Source organism: Symphalangus syndactylus, chromosome 4, assembly GCF_028878055.3.
Source record: "Symphalangus syndactylus isolate Jambi chromosome 4, NHGRI_mSymSyn1-v2.1_pri, whole genome shotgun sequence".
Classification (NCBI taxonomy): Eukaryota; Metazoa; Chordata; class Mammalia; order Primates; family Hylobatidae; genus Symphalangus; species Symphalangus syndactylus.
Genome location: NC_072426.2, coordinates 85234364 through 85260466, shown reverse-complemented (window position 1 = coordinate 85260466; position 26103 = coordinate 85234364). Strand labels below are relative to the sequence as shown.

The 26103-nt window shown below is 42.4% G+C and overlaps 1 protein-coding gene across 18 annotated transcripts in view; it reads left to right on the top strand.

Moving 5' to 3' along the window:
* Positions 1 to 12251: 12251 nt before the first annotated feature.
* MAPK8 (mitogen-activated protein kinase 8) overlaps positions 12252 to 26103 on the top strand; it is a 135587-nt gene continuing 121735 nt past the window's right edge. For 3 of the 18 annotated variants that reach the window (XM_055275396.2, XM_063638071.1, XM_063638076.1), the window contains exons 1-2: positions 12288 to 12453; positions 13723 to 13916. The gene's annotated coding sequence lies outside the window, so the exon portion shown is untranslated. Of the gene's footprint in view, positions 12454 to 13722; positions 13917 to 26103 lie in introns of all 18 variants that reach the window. The other 15 variants (XM_055275404.2, XM_063638079.1, XM_063638072.1 and 12 more) reach the window with 13 other exon arrangements.

The following is a 26103-nucleotide window of genomic DNA, read 5'->3' as shown; positions in this document are numbered from 1 at the left end:
GTGATTAGCTGTTGAAGACCAGTTCAGCCCACTAGAGGGAAAATGGAAGCAAATAGCTGGACCAATGTCCCTGAGTTTGCTTTACCAAGATGTCTTTCTCACTCTCTGTCCATCTCTTGGCCCTTAACAAGCCTGGGAGAAGACAGAGGTTACCTAGTCCTGAGGCTCAATACTTAGCATGACATTCTCTACCTGGAATCACAATATTAAAAGCATTTAGAGATTTCTGAGCTGTCACAAGACAGAGGGAAGGAGAAAAATAATGATAAGATAACCCAGGGATAAAATTCCAAATATTCTCTGAATCCTGGGGCAAAACTGTTTGTTTTTAACTCTGATAAAAATCACAGTAATTGGCCAGGCGTGGTGGCTCATGCCTGTAATCCCAGCACTTTGGGATGCCAAGGCAGAAAAATCACTTGAAGTCAGCAGTTCAAGACCAGCCTGGCCAACATGATGAAACTCTGTCTCCACTAAAATACAAAAATTAGCCAGGTGTGGTGGCATGTGCTGTAGCCTAGGAGCAATAGGCTGTACCACATAGCCTAGGTGTGTAGTAGCTGTATCATCTAGGTTTGTGTAAGCACACTGTATGAGGTTCACACAATGATCAAATTTCCTATCGATGTATTTCTCAGAATGTATTCCCCTTGTTAAATGGCACATGACTAGATATTAGAAGAAACACAGGTAATCCACACTTTGGGAAGCAGAGAAAAATTATCACCTGCTACTATTTTCCCTCATATTGTTGGTTATTTCAAAACTCTCTGGATATAAAGCTAGGTAGAAGGATGGGTGATTTCTAGTTTGCCCGGCTTCATTTCCCCAAGGACAGTGATTCCTGGCCTGAGTTCTTATGGGATAAGGGGAAAGAGTTCCTGGTTCTGTGTGTGTATTAGTTCGTTTTCACACTGCTGATAAAGACATACCCAAGACTGGGCAATTTACAAAAGAGGTTTAATTAACTTACAGTGCCACATCTCTGGGGAGGCCTCACAATCATGGCGGAAGGTGAAAGGCACGTCTCACATGGAGGCTGACAAGAGAAGAGAGCTTGTGCTGGGAAACCCCCCTTTTTAAAACCATCAGATCTTGTAAGATTCATTCACTATCACAAGAACAGCACAGGAAAGACCTGCCCCCATGATTCAATTACCTGGGAATTCAAGATGAGATTTGGGTGGGGACACAGCCAAACCATATCTGTGTGTATGTGTTGTGTGGGTGCATGTGCATGTGCATACAGATGTGTGCATACATGAATGTGCATGTGTGTGTGTGTGTGTCTGTGTGTGTGTGTATGTCTATGTCTAGGGTAGAGGTAGAGGACAGAGACCTGGGTCAGGCACCAGGATTTCAGGATGAAACCTGATAGGTGTTTTTCCTCTTGCTCTGTGTAAATATCTCCATGTTTGAAAATGACCCTCATGGGCCTGGTGCCAGGTATAAACAGCCCTGGACAGGGAGACCTGCTATGATAGAGGTGCTAGAGTAGGATGTGGGTGAAGCGCAGAAGGTAGCAACGAAAGCATAGGAGTGTACTATGCATGGGGTCCAAAGGGGGCTTTGTCATTGCCCTGGGGACTTGTTGTCCTTGGTTGGATTCCTCAGAAGTCGCATTCAATCCCCAGCCACCAGTCTCCCTGACCTGATCCTATCCCACCATAGATGAAATGCCAGGAGTCTCATCTTCTCTCTTCATGCTCCATGCCCTCTCAAATCTTCTTACTATCTTCTTTTTCTTATCACTCCCCCAAACCAACTGAAGACCCCTCAGGGGGGTCCTGATGTCAGTAACAAGCAAATGTGGTCATTCTTGGGTCCTGCCTCACGACAGTCCAGTCCTAAGTGATGAATATTTACAGGACTGTTCTCAGTGTTTCCAAACAGGGTATCTCCACAGGAACCCCCCAGATGTCCCAGGGAGTTTACATCAAGAAAATAAAGATTGGGAACAATGAGGCCTGGGCAAGTCCTCAGTATCCTATCAAGTACCCCCAGAATCCAGGGATCCCAGACCAGAGTGTCCTGCTATACCACATTGGCCCATTTATGAGCTGCTGAACTCTGTACCCCTATCCTCAACCCTGGCCAAGTATATAGGGCTCTAAAGATCACTAAGAACTTCTCCTTGCTTAACTTAATGGTTTTTCTGCACCAGTGCCAGAAGAGAGAGAAAGAGAGACAGTCCAAACTTGGGTATTCGTTTATAACAACACAAACAGCCTGAGACAAGCCCTAATAAAATTCAGTTAAACTTCCTGATTGATTCCCCCCACCCATCCTTGAGGTAATTCCTTTGCGGCTGAGCACAGATAATTAATCCTATCTGGGGGCATTTTCACTTGACCCTTGCTGAGAGGAAACCCAACCCGTCAAAAGTGGTGACCCAGGATTCCACAAAGACGCTTCTCTCCTCTCCTTACCTTAACTGCCTTCTGCTCTCCCTGAAGACACAGATGACTGTTCAAGTGCAGGCTCCCATTTCCCAGGGCCCAAGACCTCCTGCTTCGAGGGACCTACTATTCCTTTGCCTAGCCTTTCTGCTGGGTTTCCATATTCCCTAACATCCATAAGGTATTTGGGCACATTTCTATACCATACCACATCACACCATACCATAGAATTATCTTTGGTGAATTCAGTACCCAAGACAGGGCTGGCTGTATAACTTGTAGGACTAAGTGCAAAATGCAGATAGGGTGGGCCCTTGTTCAAAAAGCAAGAAGAAAGTGTCATTAAAGGTACTAAAATATAAAGATTCCTTTTTTAAGCTATCGTATTACTTATCAAAAGACATGGCGTAATAATAATTCATGACAAACATTATAAACCTATAAATTGCTCCCCAAACCTATTTATAGTATCATTAATTTTATATAATACAATAAGCAATAATACTTTATTAAGTATTATTAAGGTGGTATTTTGATTGATCATAATATTTTTCTGGATCACTTTTCTAAAAATATGTTTGTCAGGTCATTCAAATGTATAGCTTTAACCACTTTAAAAACAATTAACTTTCAATTAATATAATTAAAAGCAATGTCAGTTGCTCTTGGCAAATGCACAAAGATAACTTTTGGTAATTTTAAATTTTGAGAAGGATCATTCTACAGATGTGATTATTCCTGGAAATGTTAAGATTATTTTTTAGATTGTGACAACATTAGAATAAATTTATGATAAGTTATTTCAAAATATAAATTTTAGTACGTCTAGAACTGATGCTTCTTAAGAAACAATTTTTCTAAAAATATTTAACTTGTCATACAACTTAATTTCACATAATTTGTATAATTTCAAATGTAAATTTAAACAATGGTATTTTAATGTTTCCTCTGACATTTTCTGTAATTTGTGGAAGCTGCGCAGGAAACAAAGTGTCTTTATGGTTTGTCTATAATTTAAAATACCCATTTATACATTAATGCTATATCCTTGTATCTTCTATCACAAAAGAAAGTTAATTTTAAAATGTCTTCCTCATTAATAATTGGTTTATCTGAAGCTTCATAGGAAAATAGTATTCTTTTTCATTGAATATGACAATAGTTTATCTTAATTTTTACTTCTAAGCCTGTGGATATTCATTTTGCAATGTTGTAGCAGTTTTCAAAAGCAAATATTCTAAACTCTTTGAAGAACTCTAATAATTCCTTGATATGCTTTATTGCAATGTCTTTGTTGCATTTTTATTTGGTAATAAGAGTACAGTTTTGTGATAAATGTACAGTTTGTAGCTACCAAAGTTTACTGCCCCAGCATGGAAAGTTTCTGTCCCATAGTTTAGGCCAAAATGCAGATGCCCTGAGATGGGCTCTGGGTACTGACGAGGAGACATGTCCCACTGGGGTTCCAGTCTAGCCCCTCCTCTCTCTGAGATATGGCCAGTATCTCTTACTGTTGCTGCTGCCATAGCCAACACCAATCTGGGCCCATGCTCTGGTTCCAATCATCCCTTCAAAGTCTCACAGTGCCTCAGGCTGCCCCAGACACACATGTGTGCTGGACAGTGGGCCTGGGCCCATGCTGCACGCCCTGCTGCCCAGCATATCTCCTCTGCCCATGCTTGTGCTCCAGTGTACCATCAGACTGCACTCACAAAACACAAATCCAAAGATGAAATTATAAGAATTGCAAGATGGCAACAGCAGAGCATTAAACCAGCCATGGACTCCTTGTGAGAGCAGGGTCCCGTGTGACTGCACAGGCCAGATGCTCATGAAGCCGGTGCTGCCCAAAGAATTTGCTGCATAGGAAAGGGATTATATAATTTAGTCATTCAAACCTGGATGCTTTTGAAAGTGCCAGACACACAATTAATAATCACTCTGGGGCAACAGGTATAAACTGGACCCATCCTGGACAACCTGGGGCATCTGATCCAACTAGGAGTCCAACACAAGAGGCTCATATTCCCTGACTGTGAGTGATCTTCACTTCTGCAATGGACCAGCCGTACACATGTGTGAACATGCATAGGGTACTCTACACGGGAAACCTAAAATACGGTGTCTCAACCAGTTCCTCTCTGTCTGTCTCCTTCTTACATGCTCGCATCTGAATTTACCACCATTCTCAGTCCTAAAGAACTGAAAACCTTGCTCCCTGTGTAAATTTTGCCCCAATATATTTGTCCTCTTCTGGCCTCACTGCCCTCCCAGCCTGGGCCCCAGAGTCCTTACCCTGACAATCTCTGGGGCACCTTCAACTGCTTTGATGTCCATCTTTCTGTTTGACATGCCCAGGAAAAGAAACCCAGCTCCCAGATATACCCCTCCACATGCTGTCTCTATTTCTCTACCTCTGTTGACAAGGACTCTAGAGAAAAGTCCACAATTGTGTCACTGAGAAGCCACGGCTTTCCATCTCAGCGGAGCACCACCTGAGAACCCTTGAGCTCACCGTTTACCTTGGCACTCGTAAATGTCTTGCCTTAGATAGATCTATAAGCTGCAGGACTGATGTGGTGGGGAGATTTCTGGTGCCTTGGCTAGTTTCCTCAGGGGAATTTTGCTTCCGTGTAGTTTTCTCCCCCATCACTTTTGGTTAAAATCTGTGCCTCAGAGGCCAGCTCTTGATACTTGGTTTTCTTTGGCTTGCCTCTTACAGCCCTTTCCAGTCTCCCTTTGGGGTTGCAGACCTCAGAAATAGTGAAGGAAATTCTGCTCCTTAGGTTCTGATGTCCCACTCTGCTGTGAGGCTAGATGGGGCCAAATATTTGAATCCAATGTAGTTTGTGTGGTTCTTCCTTCTCTGAGTGCGTGGGTAGGTGCCCTCACAAAGAGTTTCAAATGGGAGGGTCCCCATTCCTACTATGGCACACCCTTGTAGTGGACCTTGCTTGATGGCTTGAGGATAGAGAGAATCTCATACCACGGCCCTGCCTTTGGGAAGAGGGTGTTTGTGATATCACTGTTGTTCCTGCTAACGCCAAAGAGAAGTCCTGCTCCCTGCTCTGCACAGATTGGCAGTACCAACCACACTTTGGCTTTTCAAGGAAATAGAATACTACAGGGGGCAAGGGAAGTGGTGAGCTGGGGTGTGGGTTTGAGACCTTATCCAGTCTTCATGACTTAGTACTCCCAGAAATAGATTTCTGCCCTATCTGCCCTATCTACTCTGGACTGCTTATTCCTCAAGCATGGCTGGAGCATTTGGGGAAGAATGCTTGCTTGCTTATTTATTTATTTATTTATTTATTTATTTATTTAAGACAGGTCTTGCTCTGCCACCCAGGCTGCAGTGCAGTGGCATGATCACGGCTCCCTGCAATTTCAGCCTCCTGGGCTCAAGCAATCTTCTCACCTCAGCCTCACAAGTAGCTGGGACTACAGTGCTCACCACCAGGCCTGGCTAATTTTTTTTTTTTTTTTTTTTGAGTTGGAGCCTCACTTTGTGCTTTGTTGCCCAGGCTGGTCTCAAACTCCTGGGCTCAAATGATTTTCCCACCTTGGCCTCCCAAAGTGCTGGGATTACAGGTGTAAGCCACCATGCCTGGCTTCACTTATTTTCCTGTGTAGCTGTCCCTCCTTTAAGAGACCCACACCTTGAAGGGTTATGATACCTCCCTCTGCCTTTTCCCAAGCCCAAAAACTCTACTTGCCTCTGCTAGCTTCCCAGACCCACAACAAGCCTCAAGCTGGCCAGGCTGACCAGCTATGCCAACCCTCAGCTGAGAGTGAATCCTGTAGGTTTTTGGCAAGAGAAGAAATGCGACCTACCCTCAGAAGTGAAGCTGTCATTGACTGGGAATCTGCTTCAGGGACAGGTTTAAGAAGCCATTGAAAGTTCCTTCAAATTGTCTTCTAATCTCCACTTTCCAGAAGCAAGAGCACCTTCTCAGGAGCATCAGAGGGCCTCAGGGATCACCTGTGAGTCAGGAACATGAGAATGCCCCAGCAGAGGTTGCTGGCAAGTCTGCGGCAGGGAAACACATCCGCTTGCCTTCTGAGGGGCTCAAAACCCTGCCACCTGCAGAGACTCTTAACTCTCCAGTGATGCCAGAATCTCTTTCTCATTTCCCAATGATGCCACAAAGAGTCTTTTCAAATCTAGCCAAGAATGAGTAGGACTGTTGGCCAGGGTTGGGAATTCACAGGGGTCTCTCTGCCAAAGGGTCATTGGTGGAATGCCTGCCAGTCTAGCATGAGCTCCAGTTTTACATCTGAAGGGTGAGGGTGAAGGCCAGCAGGTAAAGGTGGAGATAGGGGTGGAGGGGGCTAGTAATGAAGTGTTGTTTTCTCTCCATCATGGGACCTTGGCATAGGTTCTACAGTGCAGGAGCTATGAAAGGCAAAATTTCACTGGGCTCAAAGAAATTCTTTGCTAATAATTGTAGATGGCGTAGGGCGTTGATGCTAAGAGACCTGGTAGAAAGCTCTCTTCTAAAACATTTATTTATTTAAAACAACAAATAATTTATTTACAGGTTGTATGGCTTCAATAATATATTATTTCTCTCCTATTTAATTTCCTTTATATTTTTTTCTCCAGAGGATGAACACTGAATATCTTCAGTTTCTGGGTACTATGGACTGAATTGTGTCTCTGTCTCCTCTAATTTCATATGTTGAAGCCCCAGCTCCCATTGTAACGGCATTAGGAGGTGGGGCCATTGGGAGGTGATTAGGGTTGGACAAGGTCAGGAGGATGGGGCCTACATGGTGGAATTACCATCCTCATAAGAAAAGACACCAGAGAGCTCTCTCTCTCTCTCTCTCTGCCTCTCTCTCTCACTCTGCCATGTGAGGACACAGCAAGAACGTGACTGTCTGCAAGCTGAGAAAGGCGACTTCACTAGAACCTGCCCATACTGGCACACCCCAATCTCAGACTTCCAGCCTTTAGAATTTCGAGAAAATAAATTTCTGTCGCTTAAGCCACCTAGTTTATGATATTTTGTGATGGCAGCCCAAGCTAAGGCAGTGGGTGTGGATGGAGAGAGGACAATTTAACATATGTGTAAGATGTGGGAGGTGGGCAAAACACTGGAAAAAAAGAACCAATAATGAAAGTAAGAATAAATAAAGAAAGCACAAAAGCTAACGGAGAGCAAGATGTTCTGTCCAGTTGCTCTGAGATTTTAAAAAAACAGAAAATATGCCAAATTTCTTAGGGCACTGGCTTTCATTTTTGGCTACAAATTAAAATTACCTGAGAGGATCTGAAAAAAGCTACAGAAGCCTGGGCTCCACCCCAGACGACTGGAGAAGGAGCACCAGACATGGAACCTGGGTGTGGGTAGTGTTTTGTTTTGCTTTGTTTTGCTTGAGACGGAGTCTTGCTCTGTCGCCCAGGCTGGAGTGCAGTGGCATGATCTTGGCTCTGCAACCTCCACCTCCCAGGTTCAAGTGATTCTTCTGCCTCATCCTCCTGAGTAGCTGAGATTACAGACGTGCGCCACCACGATCAGCTAATTTTTGTATTTTTAATAGTGATGGGGTTTCACCACGTTTGTCAGGCTGGTCTTGAATTCCTGACCTTGTGATCCACCCACCTCGGCCTCCCAAAGCGCTAGGATTACAGGCGTGAGCCACCATGTTCGGCTGGGTGTGGGTAGTTTCAAAGACCCCCCCACCCAGATGATTAAAATGAGCAGGGTGACTTGTGAGTCAGTGTCCTGCTGCTGGGATTCTCAAACTCAAATGGGCATCAGAAATGCCTCGGGGGGGCTCATTAAAACACAGATTGCTGGGCTTCTTCCTCAAGGTTTCTCACTCAGGCGGTCTGAGGTGAGTATGAGAATTTGCATTTTCGACAAGTTCTCAGCTGATGCTGGTCTGGGGAACCACAATTTGAAAACCATCGTCTTAGAGGAATAAATGCTGACCTTTTTTTTTTTTTCCCATGGAAATATGCATGTGTACTCAATTTATAAGCTTGACTAGCTTAGTTGGTTCTCTCTTGCATGTACCTGTAAGCAAAAACAGGGTACCACTCGTAACTTCAAATCAGAGTTCTGCCCATTCTGTCTCCACTTCATTTTGTTCAAGTTGCGACTGAGGAGCTCGGGTAATTTTTGGCCCTTTCCTACCCCTGAGGGGCCACAGTTCTTGCAGTTGGAGGATGGATTTACAATATGAACACTCATCTTTCCTCTACTCATGCATCCAGGGTCTGTCTTGCTCTATCGGGAGCCAGCAGGCTGTACCTTGAAAGATTCTCAAAGAACATCCCTGAGTCAGAGACTGACTGACCAAGGTGCTGAACCTCTCCCTCCCGTTGGGGGAAAAGTAGACTTGACAGGAGACATAGGTGGGAGACGAGACTGGGAGGGTTGAAAGCAAGGCTAACAGAGAAGGATGGTGGTGGAGGTGGAGTCAGGGGAGAGGGAGTGTCCTTGAAGATGGCCTTCTGCAGGCTTTAGTTGGTAAGTACCTTCCCACCAACCCAACTCCCCACCCCTGGGGTGAGGTCAGGGAATTAGGAAGTAAGTTGAAGTCTCAACTTTCAGTTTCTGCACCCTGAACAGCTTGGTGATATTCACCTGACTACCTTAGCCAAAGAAACATCTTCAGCGCAATCCAGTGTGTGTGGTCTGGGATGACAAGGGAAGAGGTACTCTGGCAGAGTGCAACCTCTTCTTGAACATCCCTCAGGGCTCCAGCAAAGACTGAGTTTGAAAGGCCTACAGTTCCTCTTCTCTCTTTTCCCTATCCCAGCCTCAGAGGTATCCAAAGACCAGGTGTCCCCAAGACAGCTCCCCTGGGACAAGAGACAAGAAACCTGAATTCACTATATTTTCCTCTTTTTCTGAGTCAGCCTCTTAATAGGTTAACAAGGAACCCTAACAGCTTGACAAGAAAGAATTCTATGAGAAGGAAGAAGAAGGCCCAACACTGCATCTGGGTTACAAAAAGCATTTTGAGTTTGCAGAATATCAGAGATAATTACATTCCATCAGAAATAGCAAAATGCTTTCTGAAATCAATCATACACACACACAAACACACAAATGCACACATGTAAATATGTGGAATGTTCTTTCTAGATGTAGATAATCAGAAACTGACCATGGTAGACTGATGCTAAGTCAGAAGCTCACTCTGTGGAGTGAGACAGAGGCTGTTATTAACAATAGCATCACAGAACTGGGCGTGAAACTCTGGAGCTCTGCTCCCAGCAACTCCCCTCACTTCACAACAGCTCTAAGGGTTGTATCGTTTTTTGTTACCTCCAGGCCTTTAATTTGCCTGGTGAAGAGTAGGTGGTAGCTCTTGTCTGTGCACTCAATCACACCCCATTCTCCCTGGAAACACAAGTCTTCCTTCTCTTTTGTGTGTATTCAACCTGTCCCTCTCAACAGTCTTCCCATCAGATGTAAAATATGCTTGTATCCTACTTCACTGCCTGACTCATCCATATTCACCACCTTTATTTTCTCACCTCCCATTCATTTCCCAGCCCACTCTAATTCACTTCTGGTTCTATTACTCCAGGATTCCAAGCCTCCTCTTATGTTTAATATTATTGATCAGCCCTTTCTTCTTGAACACCTCTCTCCTGGTTATCCTTCTATCTCCCTGGCAGCTCATCACAGACTCATCTTTCCCTTTGTGGCCCTTTAACACTGAAGTTCCCCAAGCCTTGTTGCAGGCCCTCTCTTCAGGCCTAGGCTGACCCATCTATCCCAAGGCTTCAAGGAATCACTCACTGTCAATGATTCGTCTCTTAACTAGCTGAACCTCAGCTCTGTATATCCAACCACCAACTTAACATCAGTTTTGGGCATCTCAAAAGCCTTCAAACAGCCAAACAGCCTGCTCTCATGATATTTTAATGTCAGTCTGGTCCCTTTCCAAGATTCCCATCTTGGTAAACCAGCACTAACATCCATCCTTGGCCACAAGCCAGAAACCTTTGAGTTTTCCTTGATGACTCCCTCTCCTTCATTGCCCCACATAACCCATCACTTGGAGAATGTGCAAGTTCTGCCCCTTGGACCTCCTAAATAATTCACAGATCTTTCCATGTCCATCAACTATTTCCATGACCATCACCCTAGATCAAGCTTCCACCTCTTACCGTCTAGGCTACTCCTACATCCACCTGGGCTCTTTCCAATAAGGAATCTTTTCAAGAAGCTATTCTGACCATGCCATACCCTTTGCTGAATATGTCAGGGGCTTCCCATTGCACTTAGGATAAAAAGATTTTCAACATGGCCAATATGGCTGTCCAACGTTTGGTCCCTTTACCAATCTTCCTGACTTCATCTCATAGCTTCTTCTTCCTTGCTCCTCCAGCAGAGCTGGCCTTTCCTGAATTTCTCCATCTTATCCTGCTTAATCTCATCATAGGACCTTTGCATGCAAAGTTACCTCTAAAATATTCTCTGTCTAGTCAAACCTATTCCCAGCTCAAGTGACAGTTCCTCAGGGAAATCTTTTCTGGCCTTATTAACTAGTGTATTAATTGGTTTCATAGTATTATGTATCCTTAACAATTTGTATTATAAAACAGTGACAATTTTGCGTTTATTGTTATCACTGTCATAGTACAGTGATTAAATCTGTAAACTCTATTGTATTGCCTGGCACTGAATGGGCACGCAATAAATAATTATTGCAGGAATAAAGGATGGAAGGAAGGAAATTAAGAAGGTTGAGAGGGAGGGAGAGAGGAAATGGGAAGAGAATGAATGAATAATCATCTGTATGTTCGCTTTCAGAATCACCAGAAACAGGCCAGCCCCACATGTAATAGGAAAGTAGTCTACCCGAAAGCATTCATTTATTCAACAAATATTTATATATTCATTATTAAAGTAACTTACTTGTTTCTGATTGTGAACATAACTATTCCTCTCGGAAAGCATGAGAAAATACCCAAAATATAAAAGAGAACCAAGTCACCCTTTATTCCACAGTCCAATGATGAACCATTGTTAACATAATTTGTTGTATTTCTTTCTAGGTTTTTTCTATGTGTATGTATAGTATCTAAGTGGGACCATGCTATATATAAGACTTGTTTCTTGCTTCTTTCTCTTAATGATATATCGTGAACATTTTCCTATGTTGTTAAGAATTCCTTGAACGCATGGCATTTAAATTGCTAAAATGTATTCTACCGCATGGATGTAGGTAATTTAAACGCCTTTCCACCCATTGTTGGATATTTAAAGGGCTTGTCAATTTATCGCTTCTGTAACATTTACACGCTTTGTGGGGCCTCAGAGGTAAACCAGGTAATGCAAGGAATCTGGGAAGAGGTGGATTTGCAAGGAATCTCGGAGGAGGTGGATTTTGGAAAAACTGGAGGCAGCTTTTCCCGGGTAGCTGAAGAGAACACTTAGCTCTCTGCAGGTTGCTGGGACCCGGACAGGTGTCCTCAGAATGGAACGTATTGTCGGTCAAGATAACCAGCTCTTCATCACTCAGGTGTGTACCCGGAGGGAGTGCCTGTTCGCTGCGCAGGTTAGGCCTAAGCGCACCTGCCCTTCAAACCCTGTGCCGACGAGGCCCGAAGGCTTAAGCTCTGACCTGGCTACCCTTGCCAACCAGATGCGGTGCCCTGGGGCCACGCGCCGCCACGTGCCGCCACAGGGCCCGCCCCTCCCGCTCCAGGCCTCGCCCCTCACCCACTGCCCTCGGAGGCTCTCTCCGCGGCTCCGCCTCCAGGCGACCTCCGCAAGTCCTCTCGGAACCCCTGGAGTAGCCCCGCCCCCGGGCGGCGGCCCCACCCCCGCAATCCGGGCCCCGGGGCTGCCCCGCCCCGCAGGCCGCGCGGGAGGAGCGGGGGCGGGGCCCTGCGCGATGACGTGCACGGGCGTGCGCGGTGACGGCCCGCGTCCCTGTTACTCAGCGGAGGGGCCGAGGCCGGACGACGCGGCTTGGATCGCGGAGCCGCGAGCAGCGCTGGGTAACGGCCGCGGCGACCGCCCGGACGGTCCCTGTCCCCGCTGGCGGGCTTCCCTGTCGCCGTTCGCTGCGCTGCCGGGTGAGTGCGGCGGACGCCGCAGGGCCGGGGCGGCAGGCGGCCCCGTCGTGTTTATGTTATTGTGCCGCTGCCGCCGCCGCCGCCTTCTCAGCCGTAACCCCCTCCTGGGAGTGGGGGCGGGCGCGCGCGGCGGGCGGGGGCGGCGCGGGAACAATAGCGGCGCGGAGGCGGGGGCCAGCCGAGGGGGCGTGGGGCTGCGGGACTTGGGCGCGCTCCGCTGCCCGCCAGCCGCCGCAAGCCCCGCCCGCCTGTCCTCTCGCGTCCTCTTCGCGCGGGTCCTGCCTCCGCGGCGGGAGAAGAAAATGGAGCGGGGGGGTGGGTGGCAAGTTCTGAAACACTTCGGGAAGGGTCGGACGGTGGCGTCTTTGCGGCCCGCCGCGCCCTGGATGCCTCCCGGGCGGCGGGGAGCCGGGGAGAGCGCTTCTGCCGGCGGGTCCCCAAGCCTGCCCCGCGCCCATGGGGACCGTATTTTGCTTCTCGGTGGTTTCTTTGTGCTAACGTTCTGGGCGAACGCAGGCAGCAGCGCTGAAAAGGGCCGGGGTGGCCTGCAGCTCTGGGCTGCAAGGCAGAGCCCAGGCCCGTGGCTCGGGTGGGAGGTGTCCATCCAGCTTCGCCCGAGATTCGGTGGTCAGCGCGCATTTCTCTTGAGGGTCACTCGGTGGTGACCTTTTGACTTTTTCACCCCACCCTCCCATCTCTTTGTCTCGCATTTGTGTTCCCGATTCAGAGATGGTAGAACTAAGTCCATTTTAAAGTACCCTGATTAACACTTTCCGTTTTCATTTCTGAAAGTTCCCCGCCTGGTCTTTACTGCGAATTTAATAACATGTTGACTACATGGCATTGTCCAGTGATTACTATTTTTACCTCTGAAATTCAGCGATCCTTCCAGTAGAATTCTGGTCCGTCAGTCCATTGTGTTTTGAGATAAGCATCCAGCAAGTACCTCCTTGGCAATTAGAACATCTGTTTTTTCATTCATTCATTCATTCAGCAACTGTTTAGTACCGTACCCAGATGAAGAGGTTTGGTTTGAAGGTAAAGAAAAGTATCCTTTCATGGAAGAGGATGCTTTGACTGAAGTATAATAGATGGACCTTTAAATGAGACAATTACATAAGTGATATCTGTTAAGGAAGGTATGGTTATATTCTGGGTCATTTTTTAAGCAGTATATCTGGAAGTTCAAGTGTAATATTAGGAAGTAGAATTAGATTTGGTCTAAATATACAACAGCTTTTATTTATTTCTAAATTTTATTTTTTCCAGTCTTGCAGCCTTACAGTCATTTGTAATGGTTACCTCAGATTCCCCTGCTGTGGTTAACGTTAAACCTAGGAGGTCAGATGCTCTAAGTGAACATGTTTAGTGCTGTGCCTGACAAAAGCAAGCAATCAAAATGGGACTTCCTTGAGGGCAGGCCTGTCTTGCATCTGTTTCTCCACCACCTAGCCTGGAATATAGTAAGTGTTCAATAAAAGTCGGATTGATGAAAAGCTCTTTATAATTGATAATATTTAAAATCAAGCCTTAAAAAAAAACCGTAATGTTCTCCATAAAGTTTTGGAAGCTTCATGCAACTGTCACTTCAGATGGCTAAATGATCAGTTCATGTACATTATCTGTTATGATGACATGGGCTTTTGAATCACGTGTAGGTCATTCACTGTCCTAAAATAAAATCTTGTCTAAATGTTTTTTTTAATATGATTAATAAGGTAGGTTGTGGAGTGTGTGTTTCTGTGTATGTACTAGTTTATGTGTGTCTGTGTGTGCATGTACGTAATCCACACACAGGCACACATAAACTGGTATTTCAGTAGGGATCTAAAATGATTGCATTTATAATTTTGTGAATATTATTTGAAAGGTTTTTGGTGACTCTTGTGGAAAATTGAGGACAAAACCACATCAATGTTTTATTAGAAATATTTCTAATATTTTAGAAATGTTTACTTGAAATGTTTGATTTTAAGTTCTAACTTGTATTAACACAATTGGTACAAAATATGAGCCTAAAACTCAAAATAATTGATTTATCGAAGTTAAAGCTCTTTTCCACTTACTAAATACAGTTTAGCGTTTGTTTTGGATTTGAAAGAATATGAAATGAGTGAACTAATTAATGAGTTTCTTATTATTTGCTGTAAAGTGGAAATGAAGAAATGAGAAAATGATACTTTTTTAAGATGAGGGATGAAAATCTTCGAGATACCAAAGTTTTATTGCTTTACCTAGTTAAGGTATGTCAGATTCTAGTAGGGGTTACTGACAATCCTTTGGCAGTAGCTCACAGGCTGTGTAAAGAACCAGAATTGTGTTATTTTGTTTTCCAAATTGTTGGTTTTTAAAAATAGCTTTATTGCAATTTAATTGACATAAAATTCACCAGTTAGAGTGTATATATTTCCGTGGTTTTTAGTATATTCACAATGTTGTGCATTGATCACCATCACCAATTCCAGAACATTGTCATCACCCCAAGAAGAAACACCATATCCATTAGCAGTCACTCTGAATTTCACTTCAAATTATGCTTTAAAGAGATATAGCATCGATTCTGTTAGTAAATATATTCCTTTAATAAGTATGAAAAGGGCTCCTTTTAAGTGTCCTGTCTTGGCAGAATAGGAAACTGTATCCTTCATACTCCTTTAGATCCTGGGGGAAATGCCATTTGGAAAGGAAGTTAGTGCAAGAATAAATTGTACACAAATTAATGTGGTTAGGATCTTAACTATTTGCTCCATGCCTGATATTATCACAGTGACCTTGTGAGGATGAGATGTTCAGTGAAACAATTTGAAGTAATTTGTTGTTAAATGACTAGTCCCCAACTATCCTAGTGCTAAGAGGTTGTTGAATAGGAGCCTGCTTCTTGTTGGTCTGCTTTGCCAGCGGGTTGACTTTTGACATATTTGAGTCATCTACATGGTTGAGATGCTTTGTTGCACGAGTAGAAATACAAAATAATGTCTGACATTAGGATTCCAGTGCTCTAGAGGTCTCTGGTCAAGTCAATGGTATGGGTAGTAGCTTTTCTGATTCACATAGTCCAAGGAAGTCATTATAACCACATAGCATTATATATGAATCATTTGCCTATGTCAGTGAACTGTGATGCTGATTGTCTTAATCATGAGCTCTTTACCTGAACATTTAGAAGCCTTGCATTCTTACTCTTAATGCAGGTTAAGTTGAACTTTGATTTCAGAAGTGAGTTGACTGAAAGGTAACAGGAGTATTGAAATGAGTTAGTTCTCCTGTCATTCAGGTCAATAGGTGGAGCTAGAGCAATCCAGGAATCAGACCTACGTTCATTTCTCAGTTCTGCCATCTGGACTTTGTCATCCAGTTCTGGAACTTTAGGCAAGTGCCTTAATGTTTTTGGCTTTAAAACTATAAACTGAGGCTGTCAGAACTTTTTTTTATAGAAGGCTTCTTCCTCAGATAGGTGGTTCTTGAGAAAACATACTAGGACAAAAAGAGCCCTTCTTGGGTGATAATCAGAAGCCTAAGTTAAGAACAGTAGTTAAAGTTAGGATTTTGTAATTTTGTAATTTCCAGAAGCCAAAAAAATTGTTGAGTTGAATTTTGTCTTTAATATCCAGACTTAGAAAACAAATGGAAGGCTTCACCATAAGCTAGGGATTCTTGGAAAGGTAGGTTTTTATTCCACAGCATCATGCCTTCTCATGAGACCCTATGCTCTCAGAGACTTTGTGGAAGACATAAAATGAAGAGTTCATTATACTCAGGAAGCTTATAATCAAGGATGAGACTGAAGGCATTAGTAAACAGTTAATTTATGCTCTTTTAAAAGGTATATGAAAGGGTTCCCGCCAAACAAAAGCCCACTTCACATCGCTGTACAGGCCAAATTTCACTGAAATCCAGTTTTTAAAATTTGTGTGTGTGTGTGTGTGTGTATGTGTGTGTATATATGTGTGTGGAGAGAGACAGGAGACACCTTTTTGGAAAACTTAGTAGCTTCCATTCTTTTTCTTGGAGGTGGGTTATATCACAAATACAAGAGATACCTGTGTTTCCTGTTACCGTTTATTATATTTCAGATTTAGTTAAAATCTGCCATTCTTTAGAAAGTTAAGGAACTCAAACCTTACAGTGATTGCTAGCGTGGGTTTTAAGGTCAGCCCTGAGTTCTAACCATGCTCCAATCTAAGTAACTGTGGTATAGGCTAGTTCAGGTTATGTACCATATTTGGGCCTGTTTTATTGTCTGTCAAATGAGAATAATAATAGCACATAACCTCATAGGGCTGTGAGGTTTAAATAAGGTACTGCATATAAAGTGCCTGGCACTGGTATGGTGCCTGGAATGCTAGATATAAGTATTCAGGTAGTTTTTGTTATTGTTATCACTTATTTTTAACTTTGAACAAACATAAAATGCCAAGTAAACGTCAGACTAGTTTAATGCACAGTGTCCATTCTAATTCTCTGGAATATGCCATTTGTTTCACTCTGCATCTCTGGGGGTTTATTTAAAATTCGATCATCTCGTGTAATCTGAATTGACTGAGATGATTTATATTAACATTTGGACCAGTAATCCTCTCCATCTTAAAATTTGGAAATGTTCCAAAAGCAAATATTGAAGGGAACATATTTGCCACTTTCACGATTTTTTGCCTTTTCCCACAGGAGAAAATTGCCTAAGCTTTCCTAGGTTTGTTATAGACATTTAAAGGAATGAGAATTTAGGAGCTACGAATAGCTTTATCATGTGACACATTTGAAGAAAATGGAATGCTGTCACATCTTTTAAATTTAGTGTTATTGGGATCTTTGATTCTGTGAAGATTGCAAATTTGTCAGAGACCTGGTAACCACAACAATTCATTGAGGCCTGGAGGCTTCTTAAAAAATGAGGAAGATTATTTATTAGTGCCACTTAGAAATATTATCTTTACTGTATTTTCTGTGGTTTTCTAAGTCTTCTGTTTAGCGTTTCTATGCTTATAATGGTAGATTAAATTTCTTGTTCCTTCTCAAGAGCATCTACTATGAGATGACACTGGTTTTTACTTCGGCAGTATTTACTGATCATTGCATTATACCAATCCAGGTATTCAATGATGTGGGAGCCAAAGGAAATAGAAGTCAGTTTCTACCCTCAGTGAGCCGAGTATAATTTGATAGAAGATAAGGATTAACGTAAGCACATTTATGTCCTAACACAAGGAAGCAAATATTGTTAGTCATTTCATTAGGAATTTCTTTTGTCATTGGGGCATTTGGGACCTTCCAAACCTTACATCTCTTGCCATGCCTTTGTACTCACTCGATAAACCTCAGAAAGCAAGATATCTTCTTTTCTGATTCCTGGTTTAAGTTGAGAGTGTGGTGCACATTAGTCAAAATCCAAATCATAAGAAAAGGCAAACCTTATGAATTCATTTTGGAATACAACAGGGTATCAAAATAAGTATATGAAAAATATGAAAAGCTGACAGTAGAAAAGATGCTACTCAGGTACTAACCAGAGTTCTCAATCTCCTCTGTATTGAAGCTCTTATGATGTAAGGCTAGATCTGTACTAGAAACACTTTTTAAAGTCTCTCTCCAGTATTCAGAAGTATAGGCCTCCAGTACTGCCTCTTGGTGCTGAGAAACGAAAAACAACCACACACAAGCTCTTGATTTGCTCAGCAGGAAACATCAAAACCATAAGATATGATTTCCTAAAAGTCATTAATTGGGTAGAAAAATCACCATTTTCTGACTTGTTCCAGAAAGGATGGCTGACTTTCAGATGCCATTGGGTCAACCAAAGGTAAGATAAACAAAAGCTACTGCTGTATGGATTTCTCTGTGACTTGAGAAAGGGTCAGTTTTCAGTCAAACAAAAACCAAAGCATCTAGCTTTGGCTGTTACTATTGAGAATTTAAAAGTCTTAATGTTTTAATTTGTTTATATTTTGACTAAGTAGTAATGAATTCACTTTGACTCAAAATTCCAAAGATTTAAAAAGATAAAGAATCTCCTTTTCTACTCTCTGTAGCCACCTAGTTCTTCTGCCTGGAAACTGTTAAAATTCCTGTGAATACTTCCAAAGATAGTTTATATATGTGTTAAGTATATAATCCTTTGTTCAAAATCCTTGGTCCAGATGTATTTTAGAATGAAGGCTTTTTTTGCAATTGTGGAAAGATAATATCTACCATATTATCCAAAATCCCTAGTAAGAGGTTGTAGCCTCATAATTAAACACATTAACATTTCTGTAAAAAATACAGACATAGGCCAGGCGCGGTGGCTCATGCCTGTAATCTCAGCACTTTGGGAGGCCGAGGCGGGTGGATCACCTGAGGTCAGGAGTTTGAAACCAGCCTGGCCAACATAGTGAAACCCCGTCTATACTAAAAATACAAAAATTAGCTGGGTGTGGTAGCGCACGCCTGTAATCCCAGCTACTTGGGAGGCTGAGGCAGGAGAATCTCTTGAATCTAGGAGGCGGAGGTTGCAGTGAGCTGAGATCGTGCCACTACACTCCAGCCTCGGTGGCAGAGGTGAGACTCTGTCTCAAACAACAACAACAACAACAAAACCCAGAAATAATCAAAGACATTAATATTTTTATAAAAGCATAACAAATACAAGTAGGGTGAATAAAGATTATAAAATCTTATGCTACGTCTCGTCAGGTTTTGCCACTAAATACATTTGTACTAAACTTATTTTAAAAACGTATTTTTCACAGCTTTATGGATTTTGGCTTTGCCAATGAAGGATAGGTGTCATACATATATACAGTACTGTATAGCCTCTGCTCTGCTCCTTCCCTTCTTATTTAATCTAAGTTGTTGCATGCAATATATATCACCTTTTGCTTTTTTGTTTTTTGCTTGTTGGTTTGTTTTTTGAGACAGAGTCTCACTCTTGTTGCCCAGGCTGGAGTGCAGTGGCACAATCTCGGCTCACTGCCATCTCTGCCTCCCAGGTTCAAGTGATTCTCCTGCCTCAGCCTCCTGAGTAGCTGGGATTACAGGTGATCCAACCGCCTTAGCCAAAGTGCTGGGATTACGGGTGTGAGCCACCGCACGTGGCCTGCTTTTTGTTTTAATATAGCTGAGAGATTATTTTATATCAGTCATATCAGTATGTAAATGGCATGCTTTTTTAACATCTTTGTGGTATTCCATTTGTCTTACTCTGTTTGGGCTGCTATTATCAAAATACCATAGCTTGAGTGGTTTAAACAACAGAAATTTATTTCTCACAGTTCTGGAGGTTGGGAAGTTCAAGATTAGGCTACTTAGTCAATTTGGTTCCCTGGTGAGGGCCCTATTCCTGGCTTTATAGGTGGCTGGCTTCTGGATGTATCCTCACATGACCCCTAAGAGCTCTAGTCTGTTCCTCATCCTATCATGGGGGCTCCACCCTCATGACCTAATACAGTCACGAGAGGCTTAGTTACCTCCTAAAGGTCTCTCCTCCAAATACTATCAAGTTAGAGGGTAGGGCTGGCTTCAACATATGAATTTGGAGGGACACAGACAGTCTATAACATCTTTATACTGGTATACCATTTAACTCCTTTTTGATGCATATTTAGGTAGTTTTCAGACTTTTGCTATCAAAAGCCATGGTGCAGTGGATTACCTTGTGCATATGTCATGTTGCACTTAAATGCATGGGATAAATTTCCGGAGGTAGAGTTCCTAGGCCAGCGTATGTGCATTTGTAATTTTATGTATTGCTGAAGTGTAGCCTGTAGAGGTTGTCCAACTTCCATTCCACCAGCACTGTGTAACGATGCCTGCTTCTTATTACCCTTAGACATGTTTCATCTTTAAAGGGCTGTTTGTATTTTCTTTCTTTGAACTGTCCTTGTCTTTGCATATTTTTCTATTGCTTTGTTGCTCATCTTCCTAGATTTGTAGGATTAATTTTACAAATTGGCTCCATGCTATTTTTTGGAAATGTTTTTCCCCAATTTGCTGTTTTCCATTCTATGGTAGGCTATTTTGTATGGTTCCAACTTTATTTTCTTCACCAGATATCCATCCAGTTGTCCCTACACCATTTATTAAATAATCCATCTTTGTCTTAACTGATTTAAAATGCCACCTTTACCATTTACAAAATTTCCACGTGTATTTGGTACCATTGTTTCCATTGACCCATCTGCCTGTTTGAGACCCAAGCCATCCTGTTTTATTATTGTAGTTTATGCTGTGTTTTCTGCTAGTTCTAATTCCCTTTTATTTCTCTTCCTTTTCAGAAGTTTTTTTCTGGCTTCTATCTTGTTTATTTTATATGAACTTCTAGAAACAACCCATCTAGTCTAGTCTGTACCCCTCCTCTGCCAGTCTTTCTGTTGGAATCACTTATTTTATTGTAAAATTATGTACAGCTAGATGCACAAGCATTACAGTCCAATAAGTTTGCCTATGTATACACTTGTGCAATCCCAGATCAAAATACAGAACACTTCCATCACCCAGAACCTTTTCTTACATCGTTTTCAAGTTACCTTGCTCCCCAATGATTGGCTTCTATTACATGGATTCAGTTTACTGTTAGGATTTCTTTGTATTTATAGAATAAGTGACAGCTTTATGATGTTGTACCTTTATATCCAAGAATAGGAAAAACAACCTTTTCATTTGTTGAAGTCTCATTTTGGGTTCCTGATAGCGTTTTTAAACATTAAAATTTTTTTTTGCTCTTTTATATATTTAAATTTTTTTTTTTCTGCCGGAAATGGCATCTTTTTTTCCACTTTTATCTTCTATCTGGTTATATATAAGAAAGCTTTTTATTTTTTATATTAGTTAATATTTTATATATTAATCAGCCCCCTGTAGAATATTTATTATTTCGAATAGTTTTGTAGTTGAATTTTTCATTTTTCTTATGTCATGCCAGCTTTTTTGTTTCCTTTGATTTTTACCTCCTCCCTCCCCCAACTTTTTATACTCTTATATTTTTTCTTATTGCATTCATAGTGGTGATTTTAGAAGATTATGGTTTTCCTCCATTATATGTAAAACAAGAGCCAAAATATCTATCTGTTGAGTATTTAAAAGTTATGAATAATAATGAAATTAGGGAGGGATTATGGGAGTACTTAAAGTAGTGTGAAGTTTTCTCTCTAAAGTTTTAGAAGATTATAGTTTTCCTCCATTATATGTAAAACAAGAGCCAAAATATCTATCTGTTGAGTATTTAAAGGTTATGAATAATAATGAAATTAGGGAGGGATTATGGGAATACTTAAAGTAGTGTGAAGTTTTCTCTCTAAAGTTAATGTAACTTGAATTGTGGTTTTCAAAATGTTAAATGGACAAGTTGGGGATCACTTGATAGTGAATGTAGGATTAGCAGTTAACTGCCTTGTCTCTGATAATACAGTCATGCACCACATGGTGAGGTTTCGGTCAGTGACAGACCACATATGTGACAGTGGTCCCATAAAATTATACCATATTTTTACTCTATTTTTTCTATGTTTAGATACACAAATACTTCCCATTGTGTTACAGTTGCCTGCAGTATTCAGTACAGTAACATGCTGTACAGGTTCGTAGCCTAGGGTCAATAGGCTACACCATATTATAGCCTAGGTATGTTGTACTATCTAGGTTGGTGTAAGTAGATTCCATGATGTTTGCACAGTGACAAAATTGCCTAATGATGCGTTTCTCAGAAGGCATCCCCATCCTTAAGCAAGGCGTGACTATTCTATGTGCTTAGCACTCAGAGGCAGCTCCCAGAAATATAATTTAGTCTGGTGTCAGAGAGCATGCAGTCAAAGTAGAGGTCAAGATATGTAGAAGTATGAAGTGAATGAATGTAGACAGGAGGGTCTTAAGCTGGGAAAAATGCAAAAATCAAGTCAGGAAAGCACAGGAGTGAGAGGGTGCAAAGAGTGAGTTTGATTTGGCGACTGGGTTGGGGCAGGTCACTCATCCTTATAAAATCATATGGTAGTTAGATACTTAGCTGAACTTCAGTAGAGATCTCATTACTTAATGGGGATTAAATAGTTTATTTTCTGTCTCTTCTTCCCTTCCCCTGCTCCCACCAAAAAGCTGAGGCAGTTTTCTACTGAAGGACGCATACGTTGTTAAGTAAGCTAGAAACAAAAAGAACCTTGGGAAAACAAGAATCCAGACTATCCTAATGGTATAAGAGCTAATGCATATGTGGTGCCTATCATATACCAGGCACTGTTCTTGTGCTTTATGTATGTTAAATTGTTTAAACATCACGCAGCAACCCTACAAGGTGGGCACTGTTACGCCCATTTTATACATGAGAAAACAGGCATAGAGAGATTATATGGGAAGTTGTTGGTGATCTTGTTGGACGATTTTATTAAAGTGGGAAGAAAGAAGCCAAGTTGAAGATGGTTAAAAAACAATGAATGATTTTTCTTTTTAAAGACAGGGTCTCTCTCTGTTGCCCAGGCTGGAGTGCAGTGGTGTGATCATAGCTTACTGCAGCCTTAAACTCCTGGGTTCAAGTGAATCTTCGTGTCTCAGCCTCCAGCCTCCCGAGTAGCTGGGACTTGGCTGGCTAATTTTTAAGTTTTTTGTAAAGATAGGGTCTCACCGTGTTGCCCAGGCTGGTCTCAAACTCCTGGCCTCATGTGATCTTACCACCTCAGCCTCCCAAAGTGCTGGGATTATAAGCGTGAGCCACCACACCCAGCCCCTGAATGAAACACTTTGAAAGAGTGAGAAATGAGCAAGTGCTGACACAGTGGGTGCAGACCACTCTTTTAAGATTAGCTGTGAAGTGAACAAAGAAATGGGTTGGTGGATAAAGGAAATTGTGAGGCTCAGAAAATGAGTGAAAATGGCATTGATGTATGTAGGAAAGGGGATGCAGAGTACAGGTAGAGAGTTTGGCCCTCAGTAGAGGAGAGATCTTTTCCATCTAACAGGAGGAAATGCAGAAAAGTTGTGTGCCCTTGCAAGGAAGTTTGGAAGTTGGAAGGTGATGGCCTATTCTCCTGGCTTTCATCTTGTGGTTTCCGTTTGCTCAATGAAGCATGAGATTCAGACGGGCAGAAAGGGATGGGAGTTTAGGGAGTTTGAAGCAGTTTGCCAAGAAGTATTGAATGTTCATTTAAGGTTTAAAATCTTGAATTTAAAGTGGTATCAGTCAGCCTGGTTTTGTGACCCCCTACCCCCAGCATTATTTAGCTGATTAGTTACAGGCACAGATTAAGGCAGATAGTTGGATTTACCCAGGGTGAGATTTTGCCAGGTGTATTAGAGTTCTCCAGAGAAACAGCAAATCGGAGTTATAGATAGATAGACTGAGATTTTAAGGCATTTGTTTTTGTGAGGGCTGGCAAGTCTGAAATCTGTAGGGCAGGCAGGAAATTCTTGGTCAGGAGTTAATACTGCAGCCTTGAGGCAGAATTTTGTTTTTCTCAGGGAAACTTGTTTTTACTATTAAAGCCTTATCAAGTGATTGGATGAGGCCTACCCACGGTATCAAGGATAAGTAAGCTCCTATACTTAAACTTGACTGTTTGTAGATATTAATCACATCTACAAAATACCTTCACAGCAACTACATTAGTGTTTGAATAACTGGGTACTACAGCCTAGCCAAACTGACACTTAAAACTAACCATCACACCAGATCAGTACAAAAGAAGGAAAGGGGGACAAGGGAAACAAGGACCTTTTAACTAGAATGCTTATTGTGGAGTGGTGGTTGAATGTGTAACTGGCCACAGGGTTTGAGTAAGTTAACTTGAAAGATTGAATGCCATGGTCAGAGTGGAATACCTGAAAGAGAAATTTCACAAGTATGATAATTATTGACATTAATAATGCTCAGGATGACCTTGGGTGTGGGCTGCTGAGGTGGAATTCAGAGACAGGTCCTGAACGTGAGGAGGCCAATGAGTTAAAGAGTCTGAGGTATTAAAAAAGGGTCAGTCTACATGCATGGTGAAATCAGCAACTAGTGAGGGGAGTAAGGGTACATACTGTAAACCAGTTGTAATGTCCTCGATGAATAAGGAAGAATTGGAGGGAGGACAGACGATGACAAGAAAGGTTAAAGGTAGTGTAACAGGCTAAGTTTGCTTGTCACAAATTGGGAATTTCAGAAGGCCAAGTAAAGGAATTAGGAGGATGAAGAATTGAGTCAAATGGAGGACGTACATAGCAGTATGGCAGTGAGAATTCAGGGAATGATAGATAACCAGGGAGAGCTAGATTTTTTCTGGTGACCATAAGCAGGGATGTGAGGTATGAGAGGATTAGTCCTGATACAGGAGATGGTGGTTATCAGTTTTAGTGTTGTAGGACTCTGTGGCAGTGCTTTCAAATTGTTACTCATGACCCATTAGTAGGGTATAGAATTTTAGGAGATCACAATTTCTGTTTTGTTTTTAAAAGAAATGAAATAGAAAATACCATAGTGTGTCATGTGTAATAAGGGACTAAGAATTTTTTAACGATTTTATTGAGATATAATTCACATACCATTATAGTTATCTATTTGAAATATACAGCTCAAAGCTGTTTTAGTATGTTCCTGGAATAATGGAGCCATCATCACAACCTAACTTTAGAACATGTTTGTCACCCCAGAAAGTAACCTCATACTCACTAGCAGTCATTCCCCATTTCTTCACACACACACCCTACTCTCCCTGGCCCTAAACAGCCACTTACCCACTTTCTTCTCTATAGTTTTGCTCATTCTGGCTATCTCTTTTTTAATTTTTTGAGATGACGTCTTGCTCTGTCACCCAGGCTGGAGTGCAGTGGCATGATCCTGGCTCTCTACAGCCTCTGCTTCCTGGGTTCAAGCAGTTCCCCTGCCTCAGCCTCCCGAGTACCTGCGATTACATGTGCCTGCCACTAGGCCTGGCTAATTTTTTTGTATTTTTAGTAGAAACAGGGTTTCACGATGTTGGCCAGGCTGGTCTTGAACTCCTTACCTCAAGTGATCTGCCCGCTTCAGCCTCCAAAAGTGCTGGGATTACAGGTGTGAGCCACTGCACCGAGCGCATTCTGGGTATCTCATGTAAGTGGAATCATACACTGTGCGATCTTTTGTGACTGGCTTATTTCACTTAGCATGATGTTTTTAAGGTTCATGTATCATGTATCAGTACTTCATTTGTTTTTGTTTTTTTCTTTTCCTTTTTTTTGAGACAGAGTTTCACCCTTTTTGCCCAGGCTGGAGTGTAATGGCGCGATCTTGGCTCACTGCAACCTCTGCCTTCCTGGTTCAAGTGATTCGCCTACCTCAGCCTCCCTAGTAGTTGGGATTACAGGCACATGCCATCACAGCCAGCTTATTTTGTATTTTTGGTAGAGATAGGGTTTCTCCATGTTGATCAGGCTGGTGTCGAACTCCTGACCTCAGGTGATCCCCCACCTCGGCTTCCCAAAGTGCTGGGATTACAGGCGTGAGCCACTGTTCGGCCTTTTTTTTTTTTTTTTTTTTTTTTAAATTAGATCAGGTCTTGCTCTGTCACCCTGTTACCCAGGCTGGAGTGCAGTGCCATGATCGTGGCTCACTACAGCCTCAAACTCCTGGGCTCAAGCAATCCTCCCACCTCAGCCTCTTGAGTAGCTGGGACCACAGGCATGTGCCACCACACCTGGCTAATTTTAAATTTTTTGTAGAGGCAGGCTCTC